Here is an 18,561-nt window from a genome sequence, read left to right on the forward strand (position 1 = left end):
CACCCTTACACTGCTTCCACCACACATACTTCCTTTCAAACTCCTCCCTGATTTCCAAATCATCCAACAGCCTCACATTCAGTTTCCAAACGCCTCTTCCATACGTATTTGCAGTCTTCCCACTCACATTACATATCAAACACTCATGATCAGTAAAATACATTCTCACCTGTTTCATCTTCTCACATTCAATCCCTTTCGACACAAACACATAATCTAAACGTGAACTCACGCCCCCTCTATCCGCATGGTATGTTGGCGGTGGTGGCCTCCCCAAACACACCTCAGCCATATCTGTCAAAGAAAAATCCAATATCATTTGTTTCAACAGGTTCCCTGTGACATCTACCCCTCCGGCTTGCCCACCCACTCTCCCCTCTTTCTCAACAATACAATTCATATCCCCAACTAAAATAATGGGCACTCTCCCAGGAAGATACAACTTTATCTTTTCAAAAAGTTCCTTTCGCTCAGCCTTGCACGCACTCGCATACACACACATCACTCGCACTTTCCACCCCCTATAACAAAGGAAAACAACGATACACCTCCCCTCCTCAATAACAATATATCTATCTACCACCACACCCTTATTATTTACTATAATCCCTACCCCATCATTCTTGTTCACCCGTGAACCCGACCACACACACACCCCATCCAGCCACTCACCCTGTGACAATTCCCCTTTCAAACCACACTCTTGAAGACAATAAACATCTGCATTAATCCCTTTTAGATCCTGCAGTATAACAGCCCGTCGCTGCCTGTTAGTGATTAATCTTACATTAACTGATGCTATTTTCAACCTGACATTTTCTGCCATTATTATTTTTTTGAAAAAATTATAAAAACAAAAATAACAAAGAAAGGCTTAACATCAGCAATATTCAACATTAATCATGATCGCTTAAACCAGAAACAAAATCATCACTTTCATCCGTTATCAGAAAACTCCTGTTGCCCAGTCAGCCTGTCAATATTTTGCAAAGGCGTGCCATACAACGGACTGCACTCGACACTTTGCGGGGACATGTCCATTGGACTCCCAGGACTCTGAATCATGGGAGTTATCCCCCCAGGCTTATGAACGACTCCATTCAGCTCCTCGTCAATGGCATCCAAACTCTGCATGGGATCCGTGGATATAGAAGTATTCCCCTCGAGCCGAGGCTTCTTCTTACTCCTACCGTCCTGAACGGCCTTACGCACGGGGATGGTTTTGACGTGCACGCCTAATTCCGAAGCGTCCGACATCTGACACTCGCTATCAGATTCAGTGTCCACAGTCTGAACCGCCTCACCTTCCATAGGTGATGTAAACTGTTCAATATTCGCTGTGCCTGTCACAGCACTCTCTTCAGTTGTAATATTTCCTCCACACCCCCACCAGCAGTTTCAGCTGCTATTGATGTAACCTGAACAGGGAAACTGGGGGATCCGACCCCTTGCCACGCCTTCGGTGACGCAGCTGGCGTTACGTCTCCCTCCCCTTCCGCCCCATAAACCTTCTGGTAGACATCATCTTTCTCCTTTTGTAATGACACCAACCTCGCCCCTTCCTCCCTTCTTTGCTGCATGAATGATGGACAGTTCTTAAACGTATGGTCAGCTGCACCACACAGGTCACACTTTCGATCGTCGGGGCACCTGTTGGCTTCATGCCCTTCCCTACCACAATTCCTACAAGCCTTTTCACGTTCACAGTCCTGCATCATGTGACCGAACTGGAAACATTTCCTACAAAATTTAGGTTGGCCTGGGTAAAGAAGGAAGCATCTGCTCCCACCAATCGCAAAGTTAGCAGGGGGGTGCATGGTTCCCCCAATACCATCGCTATCTGGCCTCAACTTTGCCCAGAATTTTATTTTCCCATTAGGGATCTGGTATATGTTTTTTAAAAGTTCGCCAGGTTTGACATACTCACAATACCTCCTCAAAAAGACCTGTATGTGTTCTTTTGCCAGATAAGGGTTGTAGGAATGGACTGTAATCGGCACTTCTTGTCCTGAGAATAAACTGGTCACTACAATCCCTTCCAATATTGGACTGTCCTTGTGTCTTCCCAGGAATTCGAAGGTTCTAATACAATTACTCCAGGTAAAGAAGGTAATGTCATAGAGGCCTTGTCTTGGAAAATCTTGCAAACATCTAAGTTCAAAAATTAACTGAACTCCGCAGAAACTTTCCAGAACTTCTTTAACAATGTATTCAAAGGTGCAGATCTCTCTTCTATACTCCTCCACTGAAATACGAAAGGTATTCTTCAATGCAGCCATACTGCCAGTCGCACGATCCAAGGTACCGAGGTTCCCAGACGATCACTCCCCGGCGCCGGGAGGCCCCACGGAAGGACCTCCAGAAAAACCTCCCGACCAGACCAGGCTGGGCAATAAACCCTACACCTGATCTTAGCCGGAAGGCCGAGAAGCGATAACCCAAAATGGGACCCAGGAAAGCGCCCGCTTCTCAGACTAGGCCTGACAACTGTAGGAGACAGACGCACCACACGCCGTATACTCTCTTCAGCGGCGGCGCACAACACTCCATTGCTGCACATTCTAGGCCCGACTAGCCTGAAAAGCCTGACACCTTCACTGGGACCCTCCTTACACCTCTCTCTCTGCAAAGGCACGCACATCAGCCGAGGACTTTTCAAACGAGATGCCTGCAGAATTTGCATATACTCCTCCCCTTGACCATAAGTGCAGCGACGCCCGCTGATTAGTCGGCCTGCCGTTCCGTCCTCGTCTCCCCAGGCAATTAATCACACTGTCTGCCCAGCTTCTTTCGGAATATTCACAGCATGTCACAGAAACAGCACTTCAAGGTGCATCACAATTGTTTCTCGGGCCACTGGCAAGTAAATAGACAAGGAAGCTACATGCTGCAACAGCAGGGTTCTAAAAGGTGTGTCATAATCCTCACTTGCCTTTATTCCGTCACTGGGTCCACAAGAGGGAGACACACTACGTCAGATTAATAGTTTCATTCATTCGGAGATCCAATTGAATTAGCAAATCACAAGTTGCTCCATTAAAGAAATAATTGGATCAATGCAGTAATCCTTTTGGACAAAGAAAAGGGTCTTCTTATCTGCAAATGCTTGTTTGCTAAAAGATAAGAAACAAAAGAACAAAAAGACACAATAAATTGACACGAAATAAGACACAGGAGACAAAAATCTGTTCTTATGGATTTTTGTTGCTGAAAAGAGACATTATTCTATTTTTTGATAACTGGATAAGACAAGTGCACCGGTCCTGGAAGTACTGCAATACCAGGTCAATGCGTGGAGTGGACAGAGCAAGCTCTTCTTCCATCTCCCTGTTCTAAAAATCCATTTATTATATCTTGACTTTCTCTTCTTAAATCCATACTTCTTTCTCTCATACAAAAGATTTGTTTTGGAAATGGCCAAATTTACAATTTACTGTATAGATTTCTTAATCCTCTGACATCTTCACCAGAACTGGTGCACACTCTTAGCTTTTCAAAAATCTGTAAATGATCTGTATAACAAAACATATTGCCACTACTGATCTATTATAAACTCGTCTATTTGAGGAACATTGAGGAGGGGATCTTTAAAGATACCAATCCAGAAGAGGAATATACATATATATATATATATATATATATATATATATATATATATATATATATATATATATACATATATATATACATATATATATACATATACATATATATATACATATACATATATATATATATATATATATATATATACACACACACACACACATTTATTATATATATATATATATATATATATATATATATATATATATACACACACACACATTTATTAATAACCATCTGGATTTCACCAATTCAGTTTCATTATGATAAGGCATGCTCATATATAGGTTTTAGTGGATGCAATAGATGCTTAGGGCTAGATTTACTAAGATGCTGGTTTGAAAAAGTGAGGATGTTGCCTATAGCAACCAATCAGATTCTAGCTGTCATTTTGTAGAAGGTACTAAATAAATGAAAGCTAGAATCTGATTGGTTGCTATAGGCAACATCCCCACTTTTTCAAACCCGCAGCTTTGTAAATCTAGCCCTTAGTCTTGTAACAATAGACAACTGAGTGCACGATTATTGTTAATGAATATTACCATCTTTGAAAAATATATTACAAGAAATTTGGACAATCTGCATTCAAATCCGTGTGTGGTGTTATATACTTACTGATTATTGGCTGCATTAGTTATGTTGTATATCAGAAAGTCAATACAATGCACAATTTCTTGTTACGTGTTATTACCTATCAGGGAAGAATTCTGTTTTTGCTGCTGCTCTTGCATTTATTCTGAATAAGAGCGCAGTCTACCCCTTCAATTTACAACATTGTAAATTAAAACCTTCTTGTTTTTAAACCACTCATGGTTAATTATCTCTGCAATCAGTTCCAAAAAGAACATGTGCACCCTTACCTTCATCAACCAGATAATACGCCATCATAGTGGGGATTTATTAAACTCACAGACCTATACAAGCAAAACACACATTTTTTTTTAAATTTGCATCAAACACATCACTCCACCTTCCCCCTCGATAATCCCAAGCAAAAGCCTCTGCGGCCATTTTAGAAACTGTCAAAGTAATAATTACCAAAAACCCTATATTACCAATTAGTTTAAGAGTATGAACTAATGAACTTGAATTTTATGTGTCTGCTTTTAAGAGAATGGAACAACATGTATTGCACAATACAGAGAACAACAAGTTATATAAAGGTCACATGTTTTTCATTTCACAATATAAGGCCAAAGGAAATATTTGCTCCAAATAAGGTCAAGAAGACCCTTCCAAAAGACCCCTCCAAGAACATGTCACTTTAATGAAGATTAAGGATAGAGATTTAGATTGTCAGCAGTGATGTAAGCTGGGAAGGTGTGTTTTAAGTAATGATGGGTAACATTTTCTATAAAATAAGGACATAATCAAATATTGATTGTCAATTGGCTTTTGAGACCCTGGGTGTACGTCTGCTTTGTCCAGTAATGGCTGTATCTATGCATAACATCTTTTAATAAAGAATAGAAATATCATATTTTGGAAACCTGCTCATCTCATTTATTATTTAAAGAGAAGAATAGAAAAATCTTATACAAAACTCAGAATATTTGCAATTTTTAAAAAAAAAAAAAGTCTGGTATAGTGCACAGAAACACAATTCCTCACAACCATCTTTCCACTCTTTTACAGGAAAATTCTCAGGTGCAAAAAAAATGAGAAAGTTTCACCAATCAATGTCTGAAACCGCGGTCAATAAGTTTACTACGGTCAATGTTGCCCAAAAATACCGCATGACACAATCTTTACATTCTTTAATTTTAAGTCTTGCTATCTTTTGGAAGATCGACCCTCTCAGTTTTAGTTTTTTTGCACCTCCTTCATCTTTATTGCTTCTTTCTTCCCTCCTGTCTCCCCCCTTCCAGGGCTGCATATCCATTGATGAATTGGGCATACCTTCCTCAATACCTCTGCAGGGCCCCGGCATGTAGGCGACTGACTGATGCTGCCTCTGAAACCTTCTGCACCATATTTTCAAAGACAGCATTGGAACTAGACACACTGCCTTTATCCCCCTCTTTCTGCTTTTGATTCTAAGGGCAATCTTTAGCATTTTGTCCGCTCACCCCACATCACATCACATGTCCTGGGATGTGGACAAGTTCCAGCCTAATGTCCTGCTTGTTTACAATTGCGACAGCACTGGCCTTTAGGACAATCCTCTCTAACATAACCATATTCAAAGCATGCATGGCAATACCTGGGCTGTCCTGTTTAATACAAAAACCTCTATGTCCTCCAATTGAGAAATTGGAAGGAGGGTTCTTCATCCCACCCCAGACCATGTGGGTCAAGTCTCGGTCTGACCCAGAACTTCAATTATCCATTATATCATACTTCTGTTTCAATTGTGATTTACCTCTCACATAACTACAGTATCTCATAAGAAAGGTTCTGACCAGTCCAGTTTTGCTGTAGGGATTATGAAGGTGGACCATCAGAGGTCTTTCCAAAATGAGGAAGAGAGGCTGGACTTCCAACTTTAGAGCCTGAAGCTTCTCCCGCATACTTTCATTTTCTGTAAAACAAAGACCCCCATCATCAAGGATCATATCATACATACCAGCTGCAGGAAAGTCCTGTATGCAGGAAATATTTTCCTCCTTTAATTTCGGAATTTCAATCAAAATGTTCATAACAACAAAATCAAGATGCTTTTGCTTCCTTCTCTCTCCGTCGACCAAGAGTCAAAAATGACTGCACAATACAGCCATCACAAAAGAATCTGGAAAATGTACACAAATCCTGGCCAAACACTACACCTCCTTGTTATCCTAGGGGCCACCCATATGGAAGAACCCCAACAAAGACCAAGTACAGAACCTTTCAACTTTTTTTTTTTTTTAACCATTCAATTTTGTTTCTCAAGCTATATTGGTATTCAGTGATAGTCATTCTGGCTTTCCCAGTAGCTCTAAAATGGGGTCATCATAATGGTTATGATATTTTTTAATCACATCAACACATCAAGAAAAAACAATATGCAATCAACATTAGCAAAACACCAGCACCCCACCAAACCCACCGTAAACTTTCACCAAGTGCTTCCATTTTTTTGTTTTCCAGCATCTACACAACCACCACCAGTCTTACAATCAAACAAATAACATACATAAAATTTTCCTAGGATCATTCTTACACAATCTTTTACTTCTAATACCTCATTCTTATATACATTATATGGAAAAAAGTATTTGTCCACACCTGTTAATGATTAAATTGAGGTGTTTTAGTCAGACCCTTTGCCAGAGGTGTATAACATCAAGCACCGAGACATGGAGTCTCCATTTGCAAACATTTGTGATACAAAATGGGTCGCTCTGAAGAGCTCGGTGACTTCAAGCGCGGTACTGTGATAGGATGCCACCTTTGCAATAAGACGGTTCGTGAAGTTTTATCCCTGCTGAATATTCTATGGTCAACTGTAAGTAATATTATTAGAAATTGGAAGCATTTAGGAACAACAGCAACTCAGCCACGAAGCAGAAGACCACGTAAAATCACACAGTGAGGTATATAACTGCTAAGGCGAATGGTGCGTAAAAGTCACCAATGCTCTGCTGATTCCATAGCTGAACAGTTCCGAACTTCTACTGTCATTAATGTAAGCACTAGAACGTGTGTTAGGAGCTTAATGGAATGGATTGTCATGACCAAGCAGCTGCATGCAAGCCTCACATCACCAAGACCAATGTCAAGCATCGGATGGAGTGATGTAAAGCACACCGACACTGGTCTCTCAGCTGATAAGGATTAAACGGAATTGTCAAGACTTGGATACCTTTGAAAAGCAGGCTTCAGTTCTTATTAAAAAAAAATTAGAACGGGGTTACCCTGAAAACCTCTTAACAGAGAGTTTGGATAAGGTTAGGCAATATGACAGGACCAAATTATTGACGTATAAAGTAAAAAAACTAGAGGTTAATGCTAATACCTTTGCTTTTACTACTACTTTTAATGTGGCCAATAGACAGATTATAAAAACATTGGAGAAACATTGGGCAGTATTGAAATTAGACTCAGGATTATCGAGTGTGCTACCAGTGAAACCCTGCATTATTTTTAAGAAACCAAAGACTTTAAAAAGTATGTTAGCCCCGTCACATTTAAAGGATATATCGAGTAAAAATAAAAACACATGGTTACAACCAATGAAAGGATTTTTTGCTTGCGGGCACTGTAAAGCCTGCAAGTACGTACATAGTGACCATAAATCTTTTTCCGACACGTCAAATAGCAAAGAGAGAGTGATTCAATCATTCATGAATTGTAATAGCACGTATGTAATTTACCTGTTGGAATGTGGGTGTGGGAAAAAATATGTGGGTAACACCACGAGAGCAGTTAAAATACGAGTATTTGAACACTTACGTAACATCCAGCACAAGATTGATAATCATAGTGTACCGAGACATTTTTCCATCTGTCATAGTGCTAATCCCGAGTCACTACGTTTTAAGGCAATTGAACACGTTCAAATGAATGTAAGAGGAGGTGATTTATTGTTAAAATTATCCCAAAGGGAAACCTTTTGGATTTATACGCTTAATACGTTTGTACCTTGGGGACTCAATGAAGGATGCAAAATAACACCCTTTTTATAAAAGGTAGAAATTTAATGTGTTTTCCATCTCTGTTGTTTGTACATCTGCCTTTTTCTGTCTGCTTTTTATTTTATATTAAGTATTTTTATTCATTGTATTGTTTTATGTATGAGGTGATATATACTATGTATATAAGAATATTTTAAGAGAATGTTACTTTAGTGCAAGTACTGAGCATTATAGCGAACGGGTTAAATATGACTCACCTGTGAAACAATTAACAATTCCCTAGAAATAGGGGAGTTGTGATGTAATAATCCACGCCTCCTGATGAAGTCCTAAGTGATGAAATGCGTAGAGGTGACTGTGGAGACTCTCTGATTTCGAGCCGGCTCAGATTGAGCTGTTCGTATTGGATATCAGATTTGAGCTGTTATATTATCTATGCCTGAATTTTTCTACCATCTGGTACGTGTATTTTTATTGTTTGGAATAAAACTTTTAACTTGGATAACACACCATGGAAGCGCCCCTTCTTTTTTGATATTTTAGGAGTGTTGGTTGTTCCCCCGTGGAGATCGGGAGATAGAAGGGAAGGACGCGCAGATTTTATCCTGCTGGTGTTTTGATAAACAGTGAAAGAAAGGCTGTTCATGAACATACACGCTGAAACTTTCTTATCCAACTGATTGGACTTGTGTGCACCGATTTTGGTATTGTTGTGTATATATATATATATATATATATATATATATATATATATAAACACAATATATATATATATATATATATATATATATATAATAAATAATGAAGCTATAAAGTCGTATGGCTATATATATATATATATATATATATATATATATATATATATATATATATATAATGTTTATATAAAGCACTTATTTCGAGAAACACAAGTTTCACTAACCACATGTTATATAAAAACTTAATATAAAAATAATTATAAATAATTATAAATAGGTGTATACTTTTCAATCAGATGAATGAAGAGAATAATCATAGCTTATACCATACAGCATTCGCTTATATATTATTCTCCAGCTAACATAAATAGTATCTACCCAAATAAACTCTAGCTGTGAAATATTAAGATTATCGAATGCGTCCGCACACACCCATATATGGTATGTGCGCACTACACATGGACGCAAGAAACAATTCTACATATAAACATACTACATCTAGCTAAGTGTCTAAAACAAATGAAAATACTGGTCTCAAGATCCATGCAATGATACACCATTAAATTAGGTATGCCAATCATTAAATTCCATTGTTTCATTTAAACCTTCTGGACATAAAGTTTGAAGTTTAAACATCCAAGAAGTTCACCTTTACACAGTTTTTTATATCTATCTCCTCCTCTTAATGTGGGGTCAAACTTTTCAACTCCAATCACCAACAGACCCCTGGGATTAATGTTGTGTCTCTCTACAAAATGTCTAGAGACACTATGTTTCATGAAGCCCTTCAAAATATTTTGTCTATGTTCTCTAAAGCGACTCTTAAAGGAGTGAGTAGTTCTTCCTACGTACTGGAGTCCACAAGGGCACTCCAGCACGTAGACTTCATATGTTGTGTTAAGTTCATAAATTGTGAGATACGGTATTTCAATCGATTAGCTCTGGATTGAATACTAGAGACAGCCTTTCCAATAAATTCACAGGTAAGACATACATTTTTATTACAACCAAAGCAACCTAGTGGTCTTGAAGGTAACCAAGAGTGAACTATCTTTTTATTCTTATTTGTTTTTAATACACTTGGGGCCAATAAGTTTTTCAAATTATCCAACAGTTGGCCAATAAGTTTTTCAAATTATTATTTTTCTTATACACCAGTATGGGTACTTTCTCTAAAATATTATTCAAGTTAGTATCCTGGTGTAGAATTTTGTAGTTATTAGTAACAATTCTCTTGATCACATGAGATTTATTATTAAATTTAGAGATGTATACAAGATAATTATTACTATTGTTTTTAAACCTCTTATCCTGCTGGGCTTTTATTTTAGAAACCAACAAATCACAACGTGCTTGTCTTGATGCAAATTCTTTAGCTTCATCCAACAAAGGTTGTGGATAACCCCTCTCTGAGAAATCCGACTGCATTTTTTCAGCTTGTAAAGTAAAATCACAATCTACAGTACAATTTTATCTGACTCTGCATAGTTGTCCCTTGGATTATTACGAATCCAGGGCTTATAGTGACCACTCTTATAATGAAGGTAAGTATTAGAATCAACAGGTTTATTGAAGTTGGTAGACACAATCTTATTATTGGTCTCATCTACTGTCAGGGTGATATCCAAAAAATTCACAGTGGAGAAACTAAACTGGTGAGTAAATGATAAATTAAAAGTGTTCGTGTTTAGAAAGGAGACGAATTCAGAGGCCAATTGAGAGCCTCCATCCCAGATGATGAAGAAATCATCTATGTAACGGCCATAGAGCACCAGGTTCGCCCCAAAAGAGACCGCCCCATATGAGACGGTCCTCCAACTCCCCCATATAAATGTTGGCAAAGCTTGGGGCAAACCTTGTGCCCATGGCCGTACCGAGTGTCTGTAAATAATAAGTGGAATCAAACAAAAAATAATTGTGGGTAAGTATAAACATAATTGCATTGATAATGAAGTGTCTAGAGACACTTTGTTTCATGAAGCCCTTCAAAATATTTTGTCTATGTTCTCTAAAGCGACTCTTAAATGAGTGAGTAGTTCTTCCTACGTACTGGAGTCCACAAGGGCACTCCAGCACGTAGACTTCATATGTTGTGTTATGTTCATAAATTGTGAGATACAGTATTTCAATCGATTAGCTCTGGTTTGAATACTAGAGACAGCCTTTCCAATAAATTCACAGGTAAGACATACATTTTTATTACAACCAAAGCAACCTAGTGGTCTTGAAGGTAAACAAGAGTGAACTATCTTTTTATTCTTATTTGTTTTTAATACACTTGGGGCCAATAAGTTTTTCAAATTACATATTGTATTCATAGATAATTGTCTTCCCTATCAAGAATGACCACCCCTCCCCCTTCTCAGCTGGCTTAATTACAAGTGAAAGATCATTTTGTAAAGAAAAAAGAGCTTTTCTTACTTGTGAAGATAAATTGCATTTGCCTAAATCTCTCCCGGAGGTCTTATTACATAGATTTTTGAACTCTTCCAATGTGTTCTTATAGAATAATTGGATTGATGGACTTCTATGGTTATCGAGGTAAAACTCAGATTTTACCTTAAATTTACTGATATCATTCTTGTTATTAATATCAAAGAGGATTCCGGGATCACCGGGATCAACTTTTGAGACATTATTTTCTTTCCACAAATTTTCCAAAATGTCAAGACCTCTATAGTCCTCTACATCTAGACAAATAGGAGAACCTTCTATTTCTTTTTTCTTCAGATTCTTAGATGCAAAATAGCTTTGTCTGCATAAAGCCCTGGTGTATCTATTGAGTTCGGTATAAAGATTGAATAAATTTGGTTTCACACTAGGGGCAAATGACATACCTTTAGTTTAAAGCTGCAATTGTCCTTTATCTAATATTTTTATAGATAAATTAAAGATACCTCTTACGTTCTCTGATGTATTTTGGGATCTACTTCTGTCACCTCCCCCTCTCTTTCCTCGTACTCTCTTGAACGTTTTGGTGTTCTGAGAGCTAGAACTTTGAATCGATTTCGATGTTGAAATGGCACCCAAATGTCTGTTTTCTCTAGAAAATGGGACCTATAGCCACTGGAATAAGTTTTAGGTCTAGCTCCTAAATTTCTTGGACTATCTCTTTTGTCCATTATACGTTCTTTACTAACAGTGTTTTTTTTAGATGTAACCTCACTACCTTGTTGATCTCCATAGCTCACATCTCTCATTCTAGTTCATGTGCTATTATCTATTTCAGGAGATCTTCTTCTGGGATATATATTTTAAGGAGATCTATTCCTTTCTATACCGAAATCCATTTTGTTCCTGAAATGATTACCATTAGAGGGGACCTCCCTAGATTCTTTCTTATTGTAAGATTTAAAAATTCCTCTATGATAATCCTCTAGGTCCCTAGAGAATTTGTGTCTTTTTCTCGTTAAAATTTAATTCTCATAAGATTCTACTCTCTTGTTGACCTCATCATCTCTCTTTGACAAATCAGCGGAGTCTATATACTGAGCTAAAGTAGCTTTCACCCCCTCAATCTCATCTACAGTTTTCTTGATCTTTCTTTCCCTGTATTGTATAAGAATCTTCATCAGATTGATAGAACATATATCTAGTGTATTCTCCCACTCTTTCTTAAGATCTGGATCATCCTGGATGGACAGGTGTTTAATGATTCTAAGGCCTCTAGGTATCTTATTGAAGTCCATATACTGTTGGAGAAAGACATTATCCCACCAATGTCTAACTTCATTTCTCTTATTCATTCCCACATCCCCACGTGTATCCTCAGTTAAATTATAAATGTCAAAGATGACATATAGTTTTCACGTCTAATATAAGGTTCTTTACAACACTGAAGTTCAGCCATATTCAAATAAAACAAGCAGCCGAGAGATATAACAGTATAACATTATTCCATAATCCTTTACCATATTTTACTCCTGATCCACCACCCTATCTAACAATATTATGGTCTGTAACACCAACCTTTTTTGAGCAAAATATTTTGAAAAGCAAACCTGTAGTCAATACAGGATTCATAACCCCCTCTATCCACATGATATTTTGCAGGTAGAAGATTCCCAACACTCTTAGAAACTATATCAACCAAGTAAAATTTAGAAATAATATATTTTAGGATCTTCCCATTAATATCCAACAAATAATCTCTTTTGTCATCTGATCCACCTTTAGCAATAATAGTATTAAAGTTACTCAGTGAAGAGCATCGTGGAGACACCGAAAGGCAGGGGCTGGGACAGGCGGTAGCTCGCCTCACGACGGACTGCCAACTCAATCCCAAGATCCAACTACGAGCTTTTTAACTCCAGCAACTTAATTTACGCTATTGGAGCTGGACATTTTGTTTAATAAAGAAACTTGCAGTGGTATACATAACAAAACATTTCAAACTTTCACATAAACACATTAACCCCTAGCAAGAGATAAAAAGTAAATTTTGAGAAAATGAGCATTTAAAAGTCCCTAAGATAAGGCCTGTCATATGACAATTGTCATAGTCCATTAGGCCTGGTTTAAAAGAAATCTATACATAATGTACAAAAATTGACACATCAAACCGCAATGCACAAATTATTTGCCATTTGCACGCCATAAACATTACATTTACAATCAAAGAAGAAGTGAATAACCTTTTAGGTATATGCAAACCACATCATAAAAGAATAATATTTGAAAAATCTATGGAAGGGTGTGAAGGATAGAAAGCTAGAGATGGATTGGACAAGCGGACTTCAGCCACCCCTCAAGGTGGTTTGAGATGGCGCCATAACCTAGACCAGGTGGCAGCATCCATCCGCCGCCTCCCCACAGCAGTTATTTTCCACACCTCGTGAAGATTATCACCCACCACCACGTCAAAGGGGAGGGTCTTATGGAGACCTGATATCATGTATTCCAGGTAAACAATGTAATCACTACACTAACTAGAAAAAGTGTACACAAATCAAAATTCCCTTGCCTCTTGAATGCACCATAAACCCACTCAGGATAACTAAGCCCTGAAAGGCATGGGATGCCCATGGCTCTGGAAACTCTCTTCTAAACTTCCACATTGAAAGGACACCTAAGCAACAAATGGTCTCCTCCTTCCCCGGACATTCCTCCCGTGGGCAGCCACGATCATTGGCATTTCTATACTTCTGATTTCCTTGCACGTAGGGTCACCCGTGAAAGGAGAGCCAGGCAATGTCTCTAAACTTTGGGGGAATTCTCTTGGAGTTAACCAACACAATTCCTTCTGAGCCAATTTCACCCGGGCAATCCTTCAGTGACAGCGGTTCCCAAAAGTGGGAGTGCAGAATTCTCTTGTCCAATTCCCTTCTAGAAGAGTTTCTGACTTCATCCACCTCTAAGCCCCAACGCCTTGTCACCTTCAAGAACAGAGACACATAGACTGGGAGGTAATCATGTCTGAACCGAAAGCTTTTCACTTCCCCTCCTTTAATCCACACACTGAGAAAGGGAGATACTCAGGCTTTAAAACATTCTACCCATTGAGGAGGAGTCTCTCTAACTGAAGACTTTCAAGGTGGATTTTAGCAAAGGTAGTCAAAAAGAATAGCACTGGGTTGAACATGCCAGGCCTCCTTCCCTCCTTGATCTGTAGGTCACCATCTTCTTGATCAGCCTGTTACCCCAAAGGAACTGGAAAAATAATGCATAAAGATTCTGGCAAAATGCACACATAGCTAACGTATAAGAAAATTGGAACCAGGTAGGTTTTGATGAGATCTTCCCTTGATCTTCCCTTTCCCGAAGAGATAATCTCCATCTCTTCCAACTCTCTACTTTTCTGGTAGCATCTCCCAGGTTTAGTTCCCAATTTCGAGTGGCATAATCACCAGGGCCAAAAAGGATGCCTAAGATTTTGATTTCAGTACAAGCCTGGGGGAGGCTGTCTGGAAGATCAAATTTTTTTTCTTTCTCCCCATCCAGAGAACTTTACACTTTTCCTGGTTTACACTAGAGCCTGAGGCCAGAATAACTGTTACATCATCTGCATAGGCCACTACCTTTAGGGAAAAATCAAGGCTCAGTTGCACCCCTCTCCTACTGCCACTCTCCTCCAATCAAGCACGTACAAAAGGGGGCTCAGGGGGCAACCTAATCTGACACCCGAACTACCCTAAAAGTAGTGCCAATCCAACCATTCACAAATGGGAATCTTTCCACTTGCCTGTAAATGACATGTAGCCAATTTACCACCCTCACCGGAAGACCATACCTTTCAAGCAAGGCCCACAGGTACTCATGGTTGACCCTGTCAAAAGCCTTCGACTGGTCCAACGCTAGCAAATGCTTTCCCCATTTTTTCAGTACAAAACCGTTCCAGAGTGTCTCGGACCACAAGAAAAGCGCTAAAGGTGCTACGGCCCTTCACGGTGCAGTGCTGAGAAGGGGAAAGCAAGAGCTTGAAAACCTCCATCAGCCTCTTGAACAGTATTTATGCCAGAATCTTTCTATCTGTGTTGAGGAGTGCGATGGGGTGGCAGTTCTTAATTTTGGATACATTTCCCCCCTTGGATATCAATATAAGAGCAGAAATTCTCTTGGAGCGAGGGAGTAATCTCCCACCCAGGCTTTCATTAAACACCTGAAATAAGCGAAAAGGCTGCGCTCTACTATTGGAATTCAAAAGCTGCTATAATTCAGGTTGTCTCTCCCTGGTCAAACGTTAAATATTGGGAGAATTATACGCTCAATTGCTTTCAATGAACCTTGTACATATAGTATGGATAGATAGGGAGATAGGGGTGGTATAGATCTATAATATTGCTAATAATGGTTAACAGGATATATTTATTCACAGTAAAGGTTATGACAACTGATAAACTACAATAAATGGTTATAAACACTTTAAACACAATGAGAAAAGAAAGGAATGAGATGCATCATACTAACTAAAACATACTACTACTACTCCAACCTGGCTCCAAAATAGACTCCTGAGCTTCAAAGAAGTCTCTAAAGGATTGTTTAAGGAGCTCAGAGTTTACCTTTGAACCTCCCCTGTCTTTTGGCCTGATGGTGGTATTAAAATCAGTACCAAAGACTGCCTGCCAGGCTAAAAAAAAAATATGGTTTTATCTCCTTGAAGAGACTCTTTCTGTCCCACTTTGATTGTGGTCCATATTTGTTAATAAGTCATGCCCCCTCAAGTTGACATCCAAAATCATACACCTAGCTACCTACAGTTCTATATCCTGCTGAACTGTTACCATATCGGTAAAAAGAACCGCCAACCTATCATACGGCTTGGCCGCAAGAGACCAATACGAAGAGCCATGTCTCCATCCACGTTTTGCATTATGGGTTCCCACCCTGGTCTCCTGCAAAAGTAAAGCCTTAATCGTGCTGAAAAAAATCAAAGGCCATGTAACGAGCACGTTCGGACAGAATGGACACTGCATTAATGCTGGCAAACCTTATAGGTTGGGGAACCATACTTCTGGGTTGTAGAAGTAGAAATTATTAAATTCTTCTTTTCTTGTCTTTGGGACTAACCATTTGACGAGCCTCACCTTTTAACACGAACACCAACAGGGATGCTCTGCCCTTCCTCTAACATCACCTCTTCCCAGGGCCATCTTAACAACATTATGGGCCCCCGGGCAAAGCACTGCACCAGGGCCCCTACATATATAGATATATATATCTATCTATATATATATATATATATATCTATCTATATATATATATATATATATATATATATATATATATATATATATATAGATATAGATATAGATGTATAGAGATACAGATATAGATATATAGAGATAGAGATAGATAGATGTACTTGCTCAGTGACCCTTGAAGGTTTTTTTTGCAGGTTTTTTCTTTTGCAGGATTATTTATTCTAATTAAGAGCCCTTCCCCTTCTGAGGAGGCATCTCTGTTTTCATTACCTTTGATCATACCATTTTGTGCAGACATCTGCAATATTAACTGTGGTGTACACTGTTTATCAGGCGGAACCTCTTTTCTTCCTCCTTTACTCCTTTGTCTTTCTTGGCATTTGAGGGTTGATGTTTGGCTCTTTTTGAACCAAAGAAGCCTTTTGTGGTTGGTGTAGAGGTGGAATGGGGGTGACTGGAAGTGGAGGTGCAAAAGCTATTTCCTCCTCCTTTAGCCTGATTCTTTTCTAGCTCCCTCTTTGCAGATTCAGCTAGAAAGTCTTTTACAGACACCTTCTCCATAGTTACAATCGTTTGATCACACTATTGCGTCTAATGCTCTTATCTTTTGTTTTTTTAAACCTCGTGACGGGCCCTGGACGTACAGGGATTTACTTCTTGTCATCTTTCTCCTCACTAGCTTTGGTTTGAAAAATAATTCCCTACGCTCTTTCTGCACAATCTTGCCCTCCTCTTCTTCATCAATGGAGAATACCAAAAATGCTTCCCCTCTACTGCTCTATTCTCCTCCTCCCTCGAGCCTCGCCCTATCTGCAATGTCTAGCATGATACTTAAGTTTTGTGCATGTTCTTTCTCATTTGGCACCCTGCACGTGATACACAGGATTTGATGTGGACTGCAAAGCTGTTTGTAGTGTGGCTCCTTGTGGCTGCCATGATAATTCCTCTACCCTCTGCATTACCTCCACTAACTCACCAACTGAAACCTGGTTATGATTTGCCTGAGGACATCTGCTAAAAGGGTGTCCCTCCTGGTCACATAGATTGCACCTAGTTGCCTTACAGTCGTTTGGCTCATGACCTTGGCCTTGGCATAAAGCACATTTTAAAATGGGGCAGTTATTACTCAGGTGGCTGAAGTCCCCACGTTTGTGACACATCCTTGGCTGCCCAGGATAAAGACACTGGATTCTATCTCACCCTTTATATGCGGCCAATGGGATATGCTGCGTTCCAGTCTCATGGTGTCTCAGCTTAACCAATGCAGACCACCCTCCTTCCCACACTTGTTTACTTGCATCAGGGTCTCTATTTCTGCATTACCTTCTCAACCAATATGTCAGGTCTGCCACAGGGATGGATTCATTCCTAACTAAAATAGTGATCTTCACCCTTTCCAGTCTTCTTACTGCATATGCTTTATATTGCAACCACGCGCTTTCATTTTTACATATGGCTCCTTTGGCCCAAACGCTTGCAGACCCTGGTAGGAAACAAAACTTACATCATATTGTACAGACCCTACCGAGTGCATGCACGCAAAAATACCTGGTCTAGAAATTCAGGTATTTTTGGAGGGGGTGGGGGTGTCTTTCTCTTTCCACTTTAACTGTACCACATTCCTTCTTCTAGCAGGCTGCCCACCCAAAACCTGCGGTGCTACCTTTACAACTGTACCCGAAACTGCCCCTGCATACGGGGTAAGCTCAGGTCCAGCATTAGGAGCTGCTCTGCTTGCCTTTGGCACAGTCTTTATTGTGAGCAAATTGCTCCCAGTGGGAAATATGTTTACTGCGGGCACCACATTTGTATTATACAACATATCTGCACCAGACCCTACAGGAGTTTACAGGAGAATCTATAATTTTAGCCTGTATAGCACTCTCACTGGCATTAACTGAGTCTATCTGATTGGGATGAGAAATACCCAAACCAACATGCTGCTGTTTTAACCTTTCCATACCTTTAATACTTACTTCCTGGTTAGACCTAGCTTTATTTATAGAGACACACACTGCACCTGACACTGCTTGATTAACAGCAGTCAGTCTCACAGCT

The 18,561-nt window shown here is 39.2% G+C and overlaps 1 pseudogene; it reads right to left on the minus strand.

The window, feature by feature from the left end:
- Positions 1-3,247: 3,247 nt before the first annotated feature.
- On the minus strand, positions 3,248-3,404 carry LOC142095969 (U2 spliceosomal RNA; annotated as a pseudogene).
- Between the last annotated feature and the right edge of the window lie 15,157 nt (positions 3,405-18,561).

Source organism: Mixophyes fleayi, chromosome 6 (genome assembly GCF_038048845.1).
Source record: "Mixophyes fleayi isolate aMixFle1 chromosome 6, aMixFle1.hap1, whole genome shotgun sequence".
Lineage (NCBI taxonomy): Eukaryota > Metazoa > Chordata > Amphibia > Anura > Limnodynastidae > Mixophyes > Mixophyes fleayi.